Source organism: Nomascus leucogenys, chromosome 12 (genome assembly GCF_006542625.1).
Source record: "Nomascus leucogenys isolate Asia chromosome 12, Asia_NLE_v1, whole genome shotgun sequence".
Taxonomy (NCBI): domain Eukaryota; kingdom Metazoa; phylum Chordata; class Mammalia; order Primates; family Hylobatidae; genus Nomascus; species Nomascus leucogenys.
The window spans coordinates 88893523-88911754 of NC_044392.1; the positions used below are offsets into that span (position 1 = coordinate 88893523).

The 18232-nt window shown below is 37.7% G+C and overlaps 2 protein-coding genes across 3 annotated transcripts in view; one reads left to right on the plus strand and one right to left on the minus strand.

Annotated features, from left to right (window-relative positions):
• DDAH1 (dimethylarginine dimethylaminohydrolase 1) overlaps positions 1–18232 on the plus strand; it is a 155750-nt gene that overhangs the window by 92015 nt on the left and 45503 nt on the right. The gene's annotated exons all lie outside the window — the stretch shown is intronic.
• The window catches only part of LOC105738391, a 124081-nt gene that overhangs the window by 19077 nt on the left and 86772 nt on the right, over positions 1–18232 (minus strand). Inside the window, exons 3-4 of the transcript XR_004032726.1 lie at positions 4233–4302; positions 587–778 (exon numbers count right to left, since the gene is read on the minus strand). The gene's annotated coding sequence lies outside the window, so the exon portion shown is untranslated. The remainder of the gene's footprint in view (positions 1–586; positions 779–4232; positions 4303–18232) is intronic.

The following is an 18232-nucleotide window of genomic DNA, read 5'->3' on the forward strand; positions in this document are numbered from 1 at the left end:
AGTTCTCCTGTCTCACCCGAGTAGCTGGGATTACAGGCGCCCGCCACCACGCCCAGCTAATTTTTGTATTTTTTAGTAGAGATGAGGTTTCACCATGTTGGCCAGGCTGGTCCTGAACTCCTGACCTCAGGTAATACACCTGTCTTGGCCTCGCAAAGTGCTGGGATTACAGGTGTGAGCCACCACGCCCGGCCAGAATCTATCTTTCAAGTCTATAGTTTCTTCTCTGAAACCCAGAGCACCAGATGTGTTTCAAAATTTATAATTTTTTATATTTTGAAAGTAAATGGAGTATGTCAACCATATTTCATAACACACACACATAAGTCTAAGATAGCACCCTTTAATCAACCACATTAATGTATGCACAGCAAAACCTAGGAATGTTCATTCTAGATGAGATAAAGTCTAAAACTTTCATATCAAATCAGGTTTTGCTACCAAATTTAGTTCAGGCACTAAATTAAAAAAGAATACCCTTGGTTTTCAGAACTTTGGGCTTTCAGAATTGTAAATAAGAGGCCTGGTGCTAGTCAGTTTTCTACAAGTTATGCCTGCCTTACCTCTGATCCTTACCAATCCTTACCTTGTTTGTTATCACAAATAATATGTGACTACAGAAGGCAGCATGGATCATGTAACCAGAGGCGAGTGGGAGTATGACCATTTCAGCTATGCCAGTGCCAGGGACCAAGAATCTGAGACTATGTTGGGATGATTGTACATCCTGGAAGATGCCAGCACAAAATGCTGGGTAAATGCTCATTGTGAATGTCACCTAGGAAGAAAGCAGTGGAGAGGAGGGGATGGACCTGAATTTAACTGAGTTGGAATTTAAAATAATTGAGAAATTACTGGACTTGATTGTGTTTACCCGGATTATCTAGTTATAAGAAAATGAAGTTACATTTTTACATAACAGAATTTATAAGTTTTTAAATTATCTACTAAACATTACTTAATGTCGTACGGCCTGGTTCATCATCTGTTAAATAGGGAAAATAATACCAACTTCACACAATTGTATAAGGCTTCAAGGAGAAGATTGAGAAAGAAAAAGAAAACTTCATACACTTAAAAGAAAAATGTAACAGAGAATGTTAGGTAAGCTTGGGTTTTTAAACCAATAAGCTCTCTGTTGTTTTGGCAGAATTACTCTGGCTCCAGTGTGTGAGATGAATTTGAGAAGGGACAGCTGTTAGAAGGAGACCAGTTAGGAGGCTTTGCAATCATTCAGGCAACAGGGAATGAGGCCTTTTGTTAGGAAATTGCAGTGTACATGGGTTCAAGATCCTTTCCAGTGGTAGAAACATGGAAAAGGGTGAGGAACTCAGGAGTCAAAGATGACCTAAGATTCCAAGGTTGGTGATTAAAGAGGACAATGATGACATTAACCGAGTTGGAAAGTAAGGATGCCAGCAGGTTTGGGAAATGGATAAGTTCAGTTTAGAGTACAGTGAATATAGGGTCAACAAATGCCTTGGAAAAGAAGAGAACAGTGAACAGTAGTATAATGGTGAAGAGTGGTGTGTGGTGTGGCTCTGGAGGCTGACTCTTTCACAAGTTACGTAAGTGTTCCGTGCCTCAGTTTCCTTTCTGTAGAATAGTGGTTCAAATACTTGTAATTCATGGACTTGTTATGAAGCTTAAATATTAGGTCATCCAGGAAGAGAGCATAGTAGGGCACCATTATTGACTATAGCTATTGCAACCATTTAGTGGGAGCCCGATGCTGTGGATGTGATGGAAAGGGCACTGCTCCCTGCCCTGGGAGACAGAAGACACACCTCTGAAATATAACTAGCTGGTGGCTTTTAACAAGAGGTTCAATTGGGCCTCAGTTTGTTCATCTGTGAAAACAAAGGACTGGATAATTCTCTATAAGGCCACTTTCATCCCTTAATATTATATGGTTCCCTTGAGGTTAAAAACAAAATTTGCTACAGATAAACCATAATGGAAATAATGTATTCACTTGTAATGGAGCAATAGATTAAGTGCTATTTTAGTATCTATGTGCCTGGCCTAAGACATATTTTTGCATTTAAAGCACATTAGGAAATTTAGAAATGGTAAAGGTAAAAAGCTTTTTGAAATTTGCCTTTGGAAATATTTTTAATTTAGAATTTTAGCTGTGCCTCATTATCTCTACCTGTCACTATAAATTTTCTGTAGAGTTTCAGATAAATGTACGGTGTCTTCTCTGCCTTTTCCTGTTATACTTGCTTACTGATGTCACAAAACAGCTGTCTGGATGCTTACTTCATTTGCAAGAATAGAATAGGGCATTTCGTTTGCTAGGATTTCCACTTGTTAAAAAGAATCCCAGAGGGCCAGCCATGGTGGCTCATCCCTATAATCCCAGCACATTGGGAGGCCAAGGTGGGTAGATCACTTGAGCTCAGGAATTCTAGACCAGCCTGGGCAACATGGTGAAAACCTGTCTCTACAAAAAATACAAAAATTAGCTGGATGTGGTGACACATGCTTGTGGCCCCAGCTACTAGGGAGGCTGAGATGGGAGGATCTCTTGAATCCCAGAGATCAAGGCTGAAGTGTGCTGTGATTGTGCCATTGCACTCCAGCCTGGGTGGCAAAGCAAGACCCTGCCTCAAAAAAAACAATAAAAATAAAAATTAAAAATCCCAGGTTCCATAGAGAGGGTACTCATTTACTATTACTTTTTCTGCCTTCTATAGCAGAGCACAATCCTCTTTCCATTACTAGAAATTTTTATTAATGAAGACATGCTAAGCACATAACCAAAGCTAAGATTTTCATTTTGGCATATTTAGGGAGAAACTGTGAGGAGGAAGAGATACAAAATGGCCTCCTCATAATAGCTTACACCTGCTCTATCACTTTACCTTTAATAGGGGTGATTCCATTCACCCTCATTAACTTCTTTTAGCCCTTTTTGGTTTCCCAAATTTGATACCATTTGTATTGAACGGAATAGTCTTTTACTTATGTCCTTCATAAAATGGCAATATGCAAAATATGATTGAAATAAGGAATGAAGTCCAATAAGTCACTTATAAAAATTAGTCTAATTACTTTATTACCTCATATTCATGCTGAAAACTTTATTCATATGACATGTTTTATGCTCACATTATATATACATTTGCCAAGTGTTCTGCTGTCAGAACTTAGAGATCAAATACAAAAATTGTGTTACAGTTTGTACTATATATTTTCCTATTCTTTAGGTCGGCAGCCTTCAAATATTAATGAAGAAGAAGAGAGGTTATCAATTTAGTTGGGAAGCCAAATCTTCAGTCATCATATGGATTTCTCAAAAGTTTTACTGAATGTGTGTGTGTGTGTACTTGTGTGGTGTTGGGGGGATGAGGGGGAGAAGGAAAGAGAAAGATGTTTTGCTTCCTAAAATAATCTGTGAAGGAAAATCTGGCAGACATTGTAAATCACTTTGATTTTTACATTTTCCTTATCAATACCAATTGAAAAACACCTAGACTATTAACTTTGAATTGTATGGAAACCTCTAAAAATGTACCTGCCTGCCTAATATCACAGAGGACCATGGTCCTCACTCTTGTTTTTCAGTGCCAGGCCACATTTATTCTGTGGCCTTTGGGTTTGGTTAGATGGCAGATGGCTCCTCATTTGATGCCATGAAATGATGAAATCCCAGCCAATATGAAAACTTGAAATGAAATCTGTTAATTTGTGCTTGGAGTCTAGAAGACAATTTAAATACATATGTATATATAATTAATAATGTATTAATGATTCTAAAACTTTAAAAGTAGAAACAGCTTTCTATTCATAGTCTTAGCATTGGCTTTTCATATCAAAACCATTTTTAGTTTATCAGGAATCTTGTTAAACTGTAAACAAGGGGACTTGGGTTCTAATCCTGCTTCTGCCTCTGTGGCAGGGGAGAGTCATGCCAACCTAGTGGGAGTTGGTCACCTGAGCTGTATGACCACAAACGTCTCTTGTGAGTTTTACATTTCATGATTCTGTGAACTAAATATCCTGTGCTAGTTTCTTTTCATTTAATTCTCCAGTCCAGAAATTTACCACACATATATCTGCATCTAGCTTTGACATACATTAGGTGATCAGTTAATATTTGGTAAAGTAACAATGTGTTTTGCTACTTCAGATGGATTGTAAAATTACTGTAATTTTGCAACTTTTTATATTGGGGCTATTACTCATTTGTGTTGAATCATATTATTGTTGCTTTAACATTTACTTACTCTTGGTGGCTTTGCACATCATTTAGAGTTGGTTTTTATGCGTTCTCACCAAGGTATTTTAGCAGGGAAGCTACAGGAAAAAAAAACACTTTATTTTGCCTAATCTTGGGAACTCTAAAAAAATAGACACAAATATTTTCATAATCATAAGGTAATCCAGGGAGTGAATTTCACTTTTCTCCAGCTTGATTTTGCTAAAAAAAAAAAAAAAAAAAAAAAAAAAGACCATTCTGGATACACAGGCAACTTATTCCAAACCAGTTACCCTGTGAAAAGAAAAGCTTCTCCAACTCTGCTCACTGGAAAACTGCCTGGATGGAGGCAAGCATTTAGTACCCTGAATTTGGAGAGACTAGACTTTCTTCTAAAGCTCTAAGACGGATATAGAATTTAAAAATTATAAGAAAATAACTTTGCTGTTTGATGAAAGAATTTTAAAGTTAAGACATCTGTTTCCTTTATTTGTTTTCCATTACATATTTTCAGTTAATATCTAAATGGGGGATAAACTACTCATCAGGCAGGTAGTGTAAATAGTGCACTAGTTATTTTTAAATGCCTAATTCCATACGGTACCTATTCAGCTTTACATATTTTCAGTAGTTAACACCCTAATAGGAGTGGCTTAATAAGCCATTTACAATAGAGGCAGTTAATTAGTTATGCTATTAAAAAGCAAACTTTAAAGCATTTAATCCATTGTACATTATTGTTTGCTTTGAGAGGCAAACTTAAGATTTATAAGGTTCCAGTTTGAACCCCAGAATAAATGAAGGTAAGGGAAGCCAAAACTTCCCTGGTGTTGAGGAAAAACCTTTGCTTTCTCACTTCCTATGAATAGCAGTGTTGTCCACCACCATTAGTACAGGGGCACCAGGGCCTTGCCATTCCATGCTTGGGCTTGTTTTTATTTTTAAGGAATGTTGGAAAATTGTGGAAATGAATGTTTTTTTCTTCCCTTTTTTCCTTAATACCTCATGGATCCTGACCTTTTTCTTTAAACTGGTTTAATACGTGTTTCCCTTAAGGTTGGTCATTGACCCAAAAATAAGTTTGAGTTTCTTTTTCCATGATCTCCTCTAAAGAATTCTGTTAATAGCATACTAAACTGGATTACAAACTTACTGAATAAGTGCTTTGAATTCTGGGCAACCTTGGAATAAAGGGCACAGAAAGAGTAATACTGCATAGAATGAAACTGGGCAAGTTGGTATAAAGGAAAGGAATGCAACTGTATGGCTGATGTGATCAACATCGTCTAGTAGGTTTATTAGCAATTTAATGGAATATGGCTATTCAAGCACAATAATGGCTTCAGTTGAAATGTCTATTCTGCTGTTTTTCCCATACACTTTGGAATGAGTAGAATGTGACAGTTGAGCTTTCAACAAGCTTCATGAATTTTAAATCCTTTTTAGTTATAAAATGGGGTACATGGCATGTGGGCAGTGTGGACAAGGAGCTGGCAGCCTCATCTAGTCTTATGGAATATCAGGTGTCTTCAAGATAATGAGGGCTCGAGTTGACCAGGTGCATTCTGGGTTTGCTCTGTATATCCACAGAGAACAGAGGGATCTCTCTCTATGCAACATCCAATGATTATTTTGCAGTTGTAAAATCTTTGTAATCCCAACACCCATGCATAGATAACACTGTTAATAATCTATCACACAGACTTCAACACATTCCTATTAAGTATTTTTATGAGAATTTTTTTTTGCTCATACTGTTATAAAATTATAAGCACAAACATAGTTAAATAAAACACAGGGTACTATTATAAACCAATTTAAAAATAAATTCATACTATTTAAATTGAGATTGCTTTAAATTAGATTTTCTGAAAAAAAATATCTTCTGAAAACAGTCTTTTGTTGTTAGGTAACTGCAAATAAAATAAGTAAATCTCCTTGTATTGAATTTTAGAGTACTTCAAGACCTAACCCAAAGCAGAGATACAGACTTTTATGGTGCACATCCTTTGTTTACAAACTCTGGCAGTGCAGCTATGACCAACACAGTAGCACTTTCTTGGCTTCCTACCTAACCTGTTAGTCACCAGCTGCTAATCCTCTGTATCTCCCAGACACCTATCCTTGGTGTTTCCAAACTGCAAAAATATATTTAATCTCTCTGAGGTTTATTTAAAGCCCACTCTCTCTGGACTTGAAGTGAAAAAGGTAACACATCCCATCACATAAATTTAATGTAGAGAAATTAGAAAGTATAGATAAGTCAAATAGAACCATTAAAAACCTTTTAGATCTTGCAGCAAAAGTAACTGCTTTCTCAACGTTTGCTGCAAGATCTAAAAACTTTATATCATCACAGAAGAAAACCTGTACTGATGTCTCAGAACAACTTCTTTTTGGCAGCTAAATATTTTTATTTTGTTCTATCTCTGGTTGATTCATGCATATTTAGAGAAGAAACACTCTGTGAATTGTGATGTAGCTTTTTATCCTCAAATTTTAACACCTATCCTAATTGACCCTGGAGTATTTCTTTAAATATTTAAATGTTTTATAAAGTTCTCAAATTCTATTACCACCATAAAAGTCTGTATCTCTGCTTTGGGTTAGGTCTTGAAGTACTCTAAAATTCAATACAAGGAGATTTACTTATTTTATTTGCAGTTACCTAACAACAAAAGACTGTTTTCAGAAGATAATTTTTTTCAGAAAATCTAATTTAAAGCAATCTCAATTTAAATAGTATGAATTTATTTTTAAATTGGTTTATAATAGTATCCTGTGTTTTATTTAACTATGTTTGTGCTTATAGTATAATTTTATAACAGTATGAGCAAAAAAAAATTCTCATAAAAATACTTAATAGGAATGTGTTGAAGTCTGTGTGATAGATTATTAACAGTAAGTGTTATCTATGCATGGGTGTTGGGATTACAAAGATTTTTAATGGTTCTATTTGACTTATCTATACTTTCTAATTTCTCTACATTAAATTTATGTGATGGGATGTGTTACCTTTTTCACTTCAAGTCCAGAGAGAGTGGGCTTTAAATAAACCTCTCAGAGAGATTAAATATATTTTTGCAGTTTGGAAACACCAAGGATAGGTGTCTGGGAGATACAGAGGATTAGCAGCTGGTGACTAACAGGTTAGGTAGGAAGCCAAGAAAGTGCTACTGTGTTGGTCATAGCTGCACTGCCAGAGTTTGTAAACAAAGGATGTGCAAATGTTTGCATGGACTAGAAAAAGGTCATGTAGGAGAAAAAGTTGGTCTGGGGCTGTTTCGAGTTCAGTCTAAAATAATAGCCCAGGGAAGTATGGGGACTCCCAACAGTGAGAGCCTGGATGGAGTAGACCACAGGTGAGCCAGGGGTGGATAACCCAAGCAAAAAAGACTCCGGTAATACAGCTTCCAGTGGTCCAGTCTCCCATATCTAGAGTCACGTTAGTATTTGGATGTTTAGAATAATGGAAAGTATGCACTGACAGGCTGTGCCCCCTGCCTTGTGAACCAGAATGAGCAATGGTTACTGGAGTTGTAGGTAGTGGATGAAGTTTTAAATATTCAGGCTTTGGGGTCCCAAGTATCTCTTAACTTCTTCTACCAGTGTCACATCAACCATTTTCCACCAACCAACCACAGCTCTTTGCATTTTTGCACATTTCCTTTAAGTCTTAAGAGGTATACTTAACAGGCATACTTTTTTAAAAAAATGTTGCAATCTTAGTTTTTTGTGTCTTTTAACTGCTAAATTTACCCACATTCTTTTTGTTCTTAGAGCTGTCTCTTAGTTTCTCCCTGGGTATTTATAAGGATACTGTATTAGTCTATTTTCACACTGCTATAAAGTTACTACCCAAGACTGGGTAATTTATACAGGAAAGAGATTTATTTGATTCACAGTTCCGCATGGCTGGGGAGGTCTCAGGCAATTTGAAATCATGGCAGAAGGCTAAGGAGAAGGAAGTATCTTCTTCACAAGGTAACAGGAAAGAGAGAGAGTGTGTGAAGGAGGAACTGTCAAACAGTTATAAAACCATCAGATCTCGTGAGAACTCACTCATTGTCACGAGAACAGCATGGGGGAAACCACCCCCATGATCCAATCATCTCCCTCCCTCAATGCTTGGAGATAACAGGTCCCTCCTTTGATACATGGGACATGGGGATTACAATTTGAGATGAGATTTGATTGGGAGTACAGAGCCAAACCATATCAGATACTCTTCAGTTCACTGCACAGATTCTAAATGACATTGAGCACTAAAGTATGTTAGTTACATTGTGCCCTGAAGACCTGAAAGAGTTAATCTACTTTTCGAAGTTCCTGTGGTACTATCCAGGAGGAAGTGAAGCAACAAGAAAAATCTAGCTAACTATATAACGTCAATAAGAAATACTTCACTTATATATTTGTATAATACTGAAATGCATTTAGTTTTGACAGCATAAACAGAACTGTGTTCACTAGGGACTTATTTCAAGATTTGAATATCAACTTACGTAATATTAAATTTAGTTAAGATACATCAGAAAAATTTTACAAACTATGCCCACTATTAAACTAAGTGGTTTTTTGCCAACAGATTGTGTGCTTTGTTCGACTGTAAGCTTTGTACATTTCATAACAAGCACATTCCTGTTCTGAAATGGAATGCACCCAATCTATAATAAATCTGCTTGAGAGACAATGGATCCTAGCCAGCTCTGCCTTGGTTCAAGGAAAAAGACAATAAATAGGGGGCAATGACATTTATGAGAATCTAATTTCATTATTCTCTGCCTCATAGGAAGAGAATCTAGATGGTGTTGAGGTTATTGTACTTTTGAGTATTACTCAAAACCAGATATGAAGAAGTACCTTCTGTGTTATATTCCTAATGGTTATTCCTCCAATGAGTGTTTTACTTTAAAATTAGTTAATATTTAGTGATAAATTAGAAGTAAAAAATAACTTTTTTTAAAAGGAGAAAAAAAACTATAATGGCAAGAAAAATATGGCTTACCATATTTTTCAAAGTAATTTGGGAAAGGCAAAACTCATTAGCTAGATGATAATTAGTTGTCCTTAGTAGAATATTGACTGGAATGTTTCTATTAGGAAAATACTGTTGAACTGTCCCAGTCTTTTCCAGCTGAGGATGCCCAGATTTGATAATAGTGAAGAAAAATTCTTCACTATTTTTTAACACAATGTTAGAACATGGACAGTTATCAAAACCAAGGACAATTTCTTGAAACTAGCCATTTTGTACAAGTATGGTTGGAAACGAACCTTTACTTAATATTTATAAGCATCCAAATACTCAGCTGGTGTTTTTTCACTAACATATTTTAAACAAGTTCCAAGAGAAGCAAATGTATGAACATATGACAAAGGGTGAATATTTACAAAATCATTTGCCATGCTTCAGCCTGGAATCAGAAGGCAGCTTCTCAGAATTAATTACTATGCACTCTGCTTATCCTGACTAGAGCCTTTCACAACCATCTCTAATGAAGGCTTTAATAACACACAAAAAAGCTAAGGACTAGGAAGGAAAAAAAAAAGCAGCAAAATTCCCTCCCAGAAATCATCCCAGTGTTGCAAAAACCATCTTGCATATCATGCTCAAACCCGGGGCAATGTAGAACAGTCAAAAAAGCACCACTTGTACCAGTTGTTGAGAAAGCTCCACAATTGGTGAAAAATTAGCAAATACAATATTTTTAAAAGAAATGCAGCCTTACTCATGCAGCAATCATTGAGGATATACTAATGAAGTGTTTCTCAGTTCAGATATTTAGGGGACCTACTTGAATAAGTGAATACGAATGTGTTTTAATTAGCACAGCAAACGTTCATTTAGTCCTGTGGTGCTATACAGTGTGAATGTATTTTGGACTGACTGATCTGAAATGTGTTTGAAAGTTGTTCTTGCTATATAGCCTTGCCTACACTATTGATTTGCTTAATGCACTTCACCTTGTCTCCAATTCAAGTGATCATAATTTCAAAATTGATTTCCTTTTTTTTTCATAGTTTTTTTTTTATTATTATACTTTAGGTTTTAGGGTACATGTGCACAATGTGCAGGTTTGTTACATATGTATCCATGTGCCATGTTGATTTCCTGCACCCATTAACTCGTCATTTAGCATTAGGTATATCTCCTAATGCTGTCCCTCCCCTCTCCCCCAACCCCACAACAGTCCCCGGAGTGTGCTGTTCCCCTTCCTGTGTCCATGAGTTATTGTTCAATCCCCACCTATGAGTGAGAACCTGCGGTGTTTGGTTTTTTGTCCTTGTGATAGTTTACTGAGAATGATGTTTTCCAGTTTCATCCATGTCCCTACAAAGGACATGAACTCCGAAATAATAAAATCTTATGCTACTGGTATGGTTGTTTTTTGTTGTTTGAGACAGAGTATTACTGTGTTGCCCAGGCTGGAGTGCAGTGGCTATTCACAGGTGTGAACATAGTGCACTGCAGCCTCAAACTCCTGGCCTCAAAGGATCCCCCTACCTCAGCCTCCCAAGTAGTGAGGCTTCAGACATGTGCCACTGTACCCAGCTTTACTGCTATGTTTTATAGCATCTACAAAACTGAATTTAACAAGAAAATGTACAGGCTAGTGGCAAGAAGTAGCACTTGATGACTTCACTACCTGTTACCTCTGGAAAGTTCATTACAATCCATTTATTTGTTTCCAGACCTTTTATCTAGATGGTATTGGTGCAATCATAATGAATGTACATTAAGTAGCTCTTCCTGCCAAAGGGGGATTTTTGCATCCATTGCTGCGAACAGCTACCAAACTTTGCAACAGTAATGAATGAGCAATGTCTCCTGGAGCCTTTTTGTTAGAATAGTGTTGTTAATATTAATGGACAAGGCAAGTTTCCTCACATCACTTCCTGCAGATCATGGTTTGAGTTAGCTCTTTTAATATCTCTTAGATTTAAGTACCTTTTTGTATCATTGACTCCCAATTTTTATATCTGGTTCTGACTACTCCCCTTGATCTCTCCATTTGAATATCTAGAAGCCATTTCAAACTCAGCATGGCCACACAGTTCTTGAATATTTTTCTCTCCAGCCTTGCTCCTCTCCCCGGAATTTTTCATATTAGAAATCAGTACACCTATCCGCTCAATTGCTCAAGACAAAAATCTAAAAGTCATCCTGGGCCCTTCCTTTCCTTCACCCCCACATCCAATCCACCAACTTCTGTCAACCCTCCAAAACACATTCCAAATTCAGCACTTTCTTTGTCTCCACTATCACCACACTTGTGCTCACCACCATTTTCTTTCACTTGGACTACTGCAGTTGCTTTTTAACTAAGTTCCCTGTTTCCATTTGTGCCTTCCAATCCATTTTCCACAAAGTAGCTCTCCAGAATTTGTAAATTAAATTATATCACTCTCTTCCTGCAAACTCTCCAGTGACTTCCAATAATACTTAAAATTCCAATTCTTTATGTGAGTTTACCAAGTTCAGCTAACCCCATCCGGCAACCCCAGCTTTAACTGGTAACATGCCATATTAGTTTGCTAGTACCACTGACTGGACAGCTTAAATAACAGAGATATATTTTCTCACAATGCTGGAGGCTAGCAGTCTGATATCAAGGTATTGGAAGGGTTGGTTTCTTCTGAGGCCTCTGCCTGGCTTGCAGATGGCCACCTGTGTCTTCACATGGCCTTTCATCTATGTCTCTGTATCCTACTCTGCTCTTCTTATAAGGACACCAGTCATAATGGATTAGGGCCCATCCTAATGACCTCATTTTAACCTGATTATCTCTCTAAAGACCCTATCTCTAAAGGCAGTCACATTCTTAAGTCCTGGGAGTTTTCGGCATATGAATCTTGAGGAGACACATAGCCCATAACACTTGCCCTCTTCATTTTAACACTGTGCTAGCTGTCTTCCTGTTCCTTGAACAAGTTAAGCTTATTCCTACCTTAGGGCCTTTGCACTGGCTCTTGTTGGAACATTCTTCCTATGGGTAACAGAGTTGGTCCTTTTGGTCACTCAGATATCAGCACAAATGTCACACTGTCAGAAAGGCTGTTCCTGACCTTCCAAACTACAGTAACTACCCTAGCCATTTTATATCACATCTCCTGAATTAAATAACTGCACAGCACTTACCACTAATATTTTTAATGTTTATTATTTATTGCCTATCTCTCCATATCCTCACCAGAATATACATAGGGCTCTTCTCTCTTCGCTGATGTGTTCTCGGAACCTAGAATAGTGCCAAGTATATTGAAAATGCTGAATAAATGTTTGTTGAATGACTAAGCAAATGAACAGACTTACTGGAGATGAGTGGTGGTTAGTGATTATTGGGACAAATAGGCCAACGGTAGTTTTCTCACCTGCAGGTTTTTAGAAATAAAGATGAATCTGCCCACCCTTGAAATGTCGTTAAGAGTTGTTTAAAAGAGGTCACACAGGTTGTATGGCTCTTGCCGTGGCTATGCCTTGTCTAAACAAGGTGGATATTTTTGCCTTATACTTGTTTATAACATTTCCAGAAATTCTGTCTAACTTACAAAGTTGTTCAGCTGTTCATTCAGTAAACATATACAGAGAGTCAGCTAGGGGCCAGAACTTGTTAATAGAATGCCCCAAGCCTGGGCAGCATAAGGAGACCCCATCTCTACAAAAAAAAAAAAAAAAAAAAAATTTGACCATTGGGCACACACCTGTAGTCCCAGCTACTCAGGAGGCTGAGGTGGGAGGATTGCTTGAGCCAGGGAGGTTGAGGCTGCAGTGAGCCATGATGGCACCAACTGCACTCCAGCCTGGAGGACAGAGTGAGACCCTGTCTCAAAAAAAAAAAGAATCCCCTGGGAGCCATGGGAGCACACAGAAGGAATCTCTGACCCAGCCGGGACCTACATTTGGGCTGGGAGCAGGGATATGCTGGAAGGCTTTTAGGGCAGCTTAATGCCTACAATGTATTAATTGTATACTGAACATACAAAATATTTCCCATACATTAATCTGTTTGTGTCTGGCAGCATGCGATTCCTCTGAATTCACAGAAAATTATGGACACTTGGAGTACTATTTCTGGTGCTTATTTTGGATCATGTGCACAGCAGATTTTTATGCTTCTCAACATTCAGGAAAATTAGTTTAAAATTTTATAAACTTGTCAGTTCCCTGGTTTTTAGCCTACTAAATTTGGCAGGTCTTTTGGCAGCTGACACTTATTTTCATTTGGTATTTGGTGATAAATCATATTTTTATTTGCCCCCTGCAGACAGAATGTCAGTGGCTTTTAAGCACTCAATACATGTATTGTGTCATTATCGTCAACAAGGAATTGAACCGCTTGAATTAGTACATTATATATCAAGAGAGCTGACAAGTCACCAGCAGAGCTCCTGCCTTGTTTTTCATTTAGAAAGCTAAATGTCACTCCAGCCTTCTTCCGGGAAACTGTCTTGTAGTGACATCGTTATGGAGGGACCTTTGAACCTCTGGAACTTTCTCACTGTATCTTCTCCAGATAATGAAAAGGGTCTTTCCCAGTTTTGTCCAGAGTGCTTTTTATTTCTCCTGGCTCCGTGGGTTTGCCTCCCACATTTCTGTCTAATCTTCCTAGATGCTATATGCCCTTTGGATCTGAGCACTGGTTCGGAGAGGAAGAGTGTTGAAACATTAATTCCAGCTCTGATATACAGAGCTGCAACAATTGCGCTTTATAAACTAACATAATCCTGGGATGCTTTTAGTTTGACAATCTACTGTCTTCTATAGGCAGGATGGTCTTAGTGTTGTAAGTGGTTATAAATAGCATGGTGCATTCCTATAAAAAGAAAAAAATCCTCCATGACTAGTTGTTTCTGTATCAGAATTTAATGAGTTTAGTAAAGTGGCCTGTTATTACTGACTCTTTGGATACTACTTGTCAATTTTGTTGTGTACCTAAATGAGTTACTTTTACCTGCAGCTAACAGAAAACTCAAATTGGTTAATAAAATGAAAAATCTCATATATTAAGAACTCCAGGGCTCTAGGCTTGGATTTGGCAGCTCAAAATGTCATCAAAGACTCAAATTGTTTCCCTCTCTCTGCCCTGCCGTATTTGATGATGGATGTGTTCTCACCAGTTCCAGGTACAACATCTATACAGAACAATGTCCAAGGGAAGAAGAGGAATTATGTTTCTTTCTATGGCTCCAGGAACCTCTCAACAGACACCCCCTCAGTGGCCAATATTGGGTCACTTGCACCAGACCCTGGCATAAGAGACAGAACTGCCATGCCTGATTTAGACTGGGAGGTACCTTAAGGAATATGGTGATAATTAAATGACACAATACATGCAAAATCACTTAGCACAATGCTTGGCACTTAGAAAGAGCTTAATAAATTGTATTTATTATTAATGATAGTGTTATGAGTGGTTAAGAGGTTAGTTCCTCAAACCTTGTTGATACTGATTGTGTGTTGAGGAGATAAAGATAACAGGGATCACCTGGGGAAGCCCATCTACTCAAATCCTCAGAGCGCATAGCAGGACCCTACTCATAGGAAGGGAATGGGATAGGTAACTAGAACAGAACTTCAGGGAAAAGAACCAAAGCAGCACCCAGGTATATGGTCAGGAGTAGGACAAAGCAGAAAGAATGACTTGACCCTGTGTCTCAGAGCATTGGCCTGGAGCTTGTTAGATCCTTCTTTTTCAGGTTAAGATCAATCATGGGAATAAATGAGTTATTTTTAGGTGCAGCTAACAGAAAACTCAATTCAGATTGCTTAGGGAAATGAAAAATCTCATATATCAAGAATTCCAGAGCTCTAGGGTTGGATTTAACAGCTCAGTCCAACTTAGGGAATGAACCCAACATTGATGAAATCTACTATACTGCATGTGAGTATACATAAGAAAATACACAAAGGTTGGCAAATAAGCAGAGCCTGACATCTCTCTTACAGGAAAAGCATTGTAGATTCTCTGTGTCATATACTTATCTCACTACTGGCAGGTAATTAGCAGCCTTGGAGAAACTGTGTGATGGGTTCTTCCAAAAAAATAAAATATAAGTATCGTAAGTTAGTGTTGAGTTGACACTCACATTCTTTGTTTCCTACTGCAGTGGAATCTTCTGTTTGCCTCTAAGGACTCCCATCTTTCTGGAGTTTTTTTTAATCCACTTTTGGGTTTGCCCTATCTTGTCTGCATTCATATATCCAGCCTCTTGCCTCTGATTGGATTTGGTCAGACACCAGAATACTTTACTCATAAGTAACCATCTCGGGTATTTTCAGTAAATTCTATGGGAGGGAAATAGGATTACAGTTAGAGTCACATTTATGAATGCCAAAATTTTTTCTGAGACTGCAGCTCTTAGAAGTCTAGAGCTGGAAATGACCTCATTTTTAAGCTTTGTGCCCTCCGTTTACCAATATGGAAACCAAAATGCTAAATATCTTGGTTAATTTTTAGCAGTTTCCACTAGAAATAAACCTATATGTTTGGAAATCCAAGAAATCAATGGGAAAAAATGAAATGGGTCTGTTAACAGTCTGTGGGAAATGTTTCAAGAGATCTTATTCATGTAAAAGTTATAACAAAAGTTCAATAAGAGGGAAAATGAGCTAAGTGGTTATAAAACTTTAAACACGTGTTGACCATTTGATAAAATCATGAGTTCTCTGAATAATCACAGGGTTAATACTTATTTGACTTTGATAACTTTTAAAGATTTTCGTGATTAAATAATTTCCAGTTCTGTTGACCACTTTTGTAGGACTAAGGCTCCCATTTGATTTGTTGGTTGTTTGTTTTTTGTTTTTTATTATTATTATACTTTAGGTTTTAGGGTACATGTGCACAATGTGCAGGTTTGTTACATATGTATCCATGTGCCATGTTGTTTTGCTGCACCCATTAACTCGTCATTTAGCATTAGGTATATCTCCTAATGCTGTCCCTCCCCCCTCCCCCCACCCCACAACAGTCCCCGGAGTGTGATGTTCCCCTTCCTGTGTCTATGAGTTCTCATTGTTCAGTTCCCACCTGTGAGTGAGAACATGCGGTGTTTGGTTTTTTGTCCTTGCGATAGTTTACTGAGAATGATGGTTTCTAGCTTCATCCATGTACCAGCTATCAGCCGAGAGTTGCTCTCCGTTCCCAGAGGCCACCCTGTAGGCCCTCTTCAGGCAATTCACAACATGGATGTTTACATTCTTCAAAACGGAAGATCAGAACATCTCTCTGACTTCTTTGTCTCTAACCTTTAAACCCACTTTTAAGGGTTCTCCTTAGGTCAAGCCCACCCAGGGTAATCTCCCTTTGGTTAACTCAAGTCATCTGAGTAGATACTTTACACCTGCAAAATTTCTTTACTTGTGCTATGTAAAGTAACCAATCACAGATATGATATCTTCATCATATTTACAGGTCCTACTCACACTCAAAGGGGGAGAGATTTATACAGGACATGTACATCAGGGGGCAGCAATCACGGGCACCATTTTAGAATTCCACCTACTATACTTCCTAGTGTGGTAGAAACCCTTCTCATCTCTCTAAATTCGTCGCTTTTGTTTGGAGTGTATATAATGTCTTGGTTTGGAGTGTGTCTGCATATCCATATGCTTTGGTAACCTCACTATTTAAAATACACTGTTGACTATCTAAAGATTTTTATACAAATAACTGCTCCTCATACTCTGATGAGAAAGTAGTGGCTCCCAAAATCTATTAGCCTTAGTTTGTGTATGCTTAGAAAGGCAAAATTTAGACTGTTTAGAAACCAAATGCAAGTTCAGACTGCTGCAATTTGTAGCCTCTATCCTTCCATTTCTCCAGAATGTCTGAGTCCACATTTTTGTTCAATAAATAAATAATAGTGAACATAATCTGTTTTGGAGAGTACTGTAGCTCCTCACAGTCACTCGATTTCATTGTAGATACCTAAATTTTTTTGTTAGTAACAATATTGTGTAGGAAAGAATAACACAAACTTCAGAACAAAGCTAAGTTGAAATCTCAGCTGTCTGCTTACTTGCTATGAGACTTTGATCAAATTTACTTACTCTGCCCCACTTTTCTCATCTGTAAAACAAATCATTCTTGTACTTGCTTCATCAGGTTGTAAAAGTTAAATAAGATTAATATGAGTTCATAGTAGAGTGCCTGGCACATAGGAAAACTATACAAATGTTTGCTGTTATCACTGCTAACTAAATTCCTTCTGAGAGCTTTGTCCTAAAATTAGAATATAGAAGAGGATTCCAATATGTTTTTATTTAGAAATTTTTAAGACCGGATCATTGAGTATATACAACGTCTGTTCGATCCTTTTTTGTTGGTAGTTTTGGCTAGTTTTAGTAGTCGATACATACAGCCAGGCGCGGTGGCTCATGCCCGTAATCCCAGCACTTTGGGAGGCGGAGACAGGCGGAACACCTAAGGTCAGGAGTTCGAGACCAGCCTGGCCAACATGACGAAACCCCGTCTCTACTAAAAATACAAAATTAGCCGGGTGTGGTGGCACAAGCCTGTAATTCAAGCTATTCGGGAGGCTGAGGCAGGAGAATCGCTTGAAACTGGGAGGTGAAGTTTGCAGTGAGCCAACATCATGCCATTGCACTCCAGCCTGGGCAAAAAGAGTGAAACTCTGTCTCAAAAAAATAGAAAATAATCAGCACATATGGAAAAATTTAGGAATGAACCACTGAACAAACCTAAGGTATCTCCAAATCAAAGGGTAGTAATGAATATGCAGGTTTTTCTTTGTGAAACAGGTTGGTGTGGTTTATATATTCTGTTCATATTACTTAGTGTTCTTAATCACTCTATAACTTAACATCCTAAGGCCCTAATATAAAGAAATTTCATTTATCTCTGATATGAAGAGATCATGGAATACAAAGTCACCTTGGCGCAGGATCTTATAATACCCAGTGGACTTTAATGTACAGAATTGGAAGGCAGAAGGCATGGACTCTAACTCTGATGTGGGCTGCACTCTATGATGAGACCTCAGGAGAATCACAATCACACA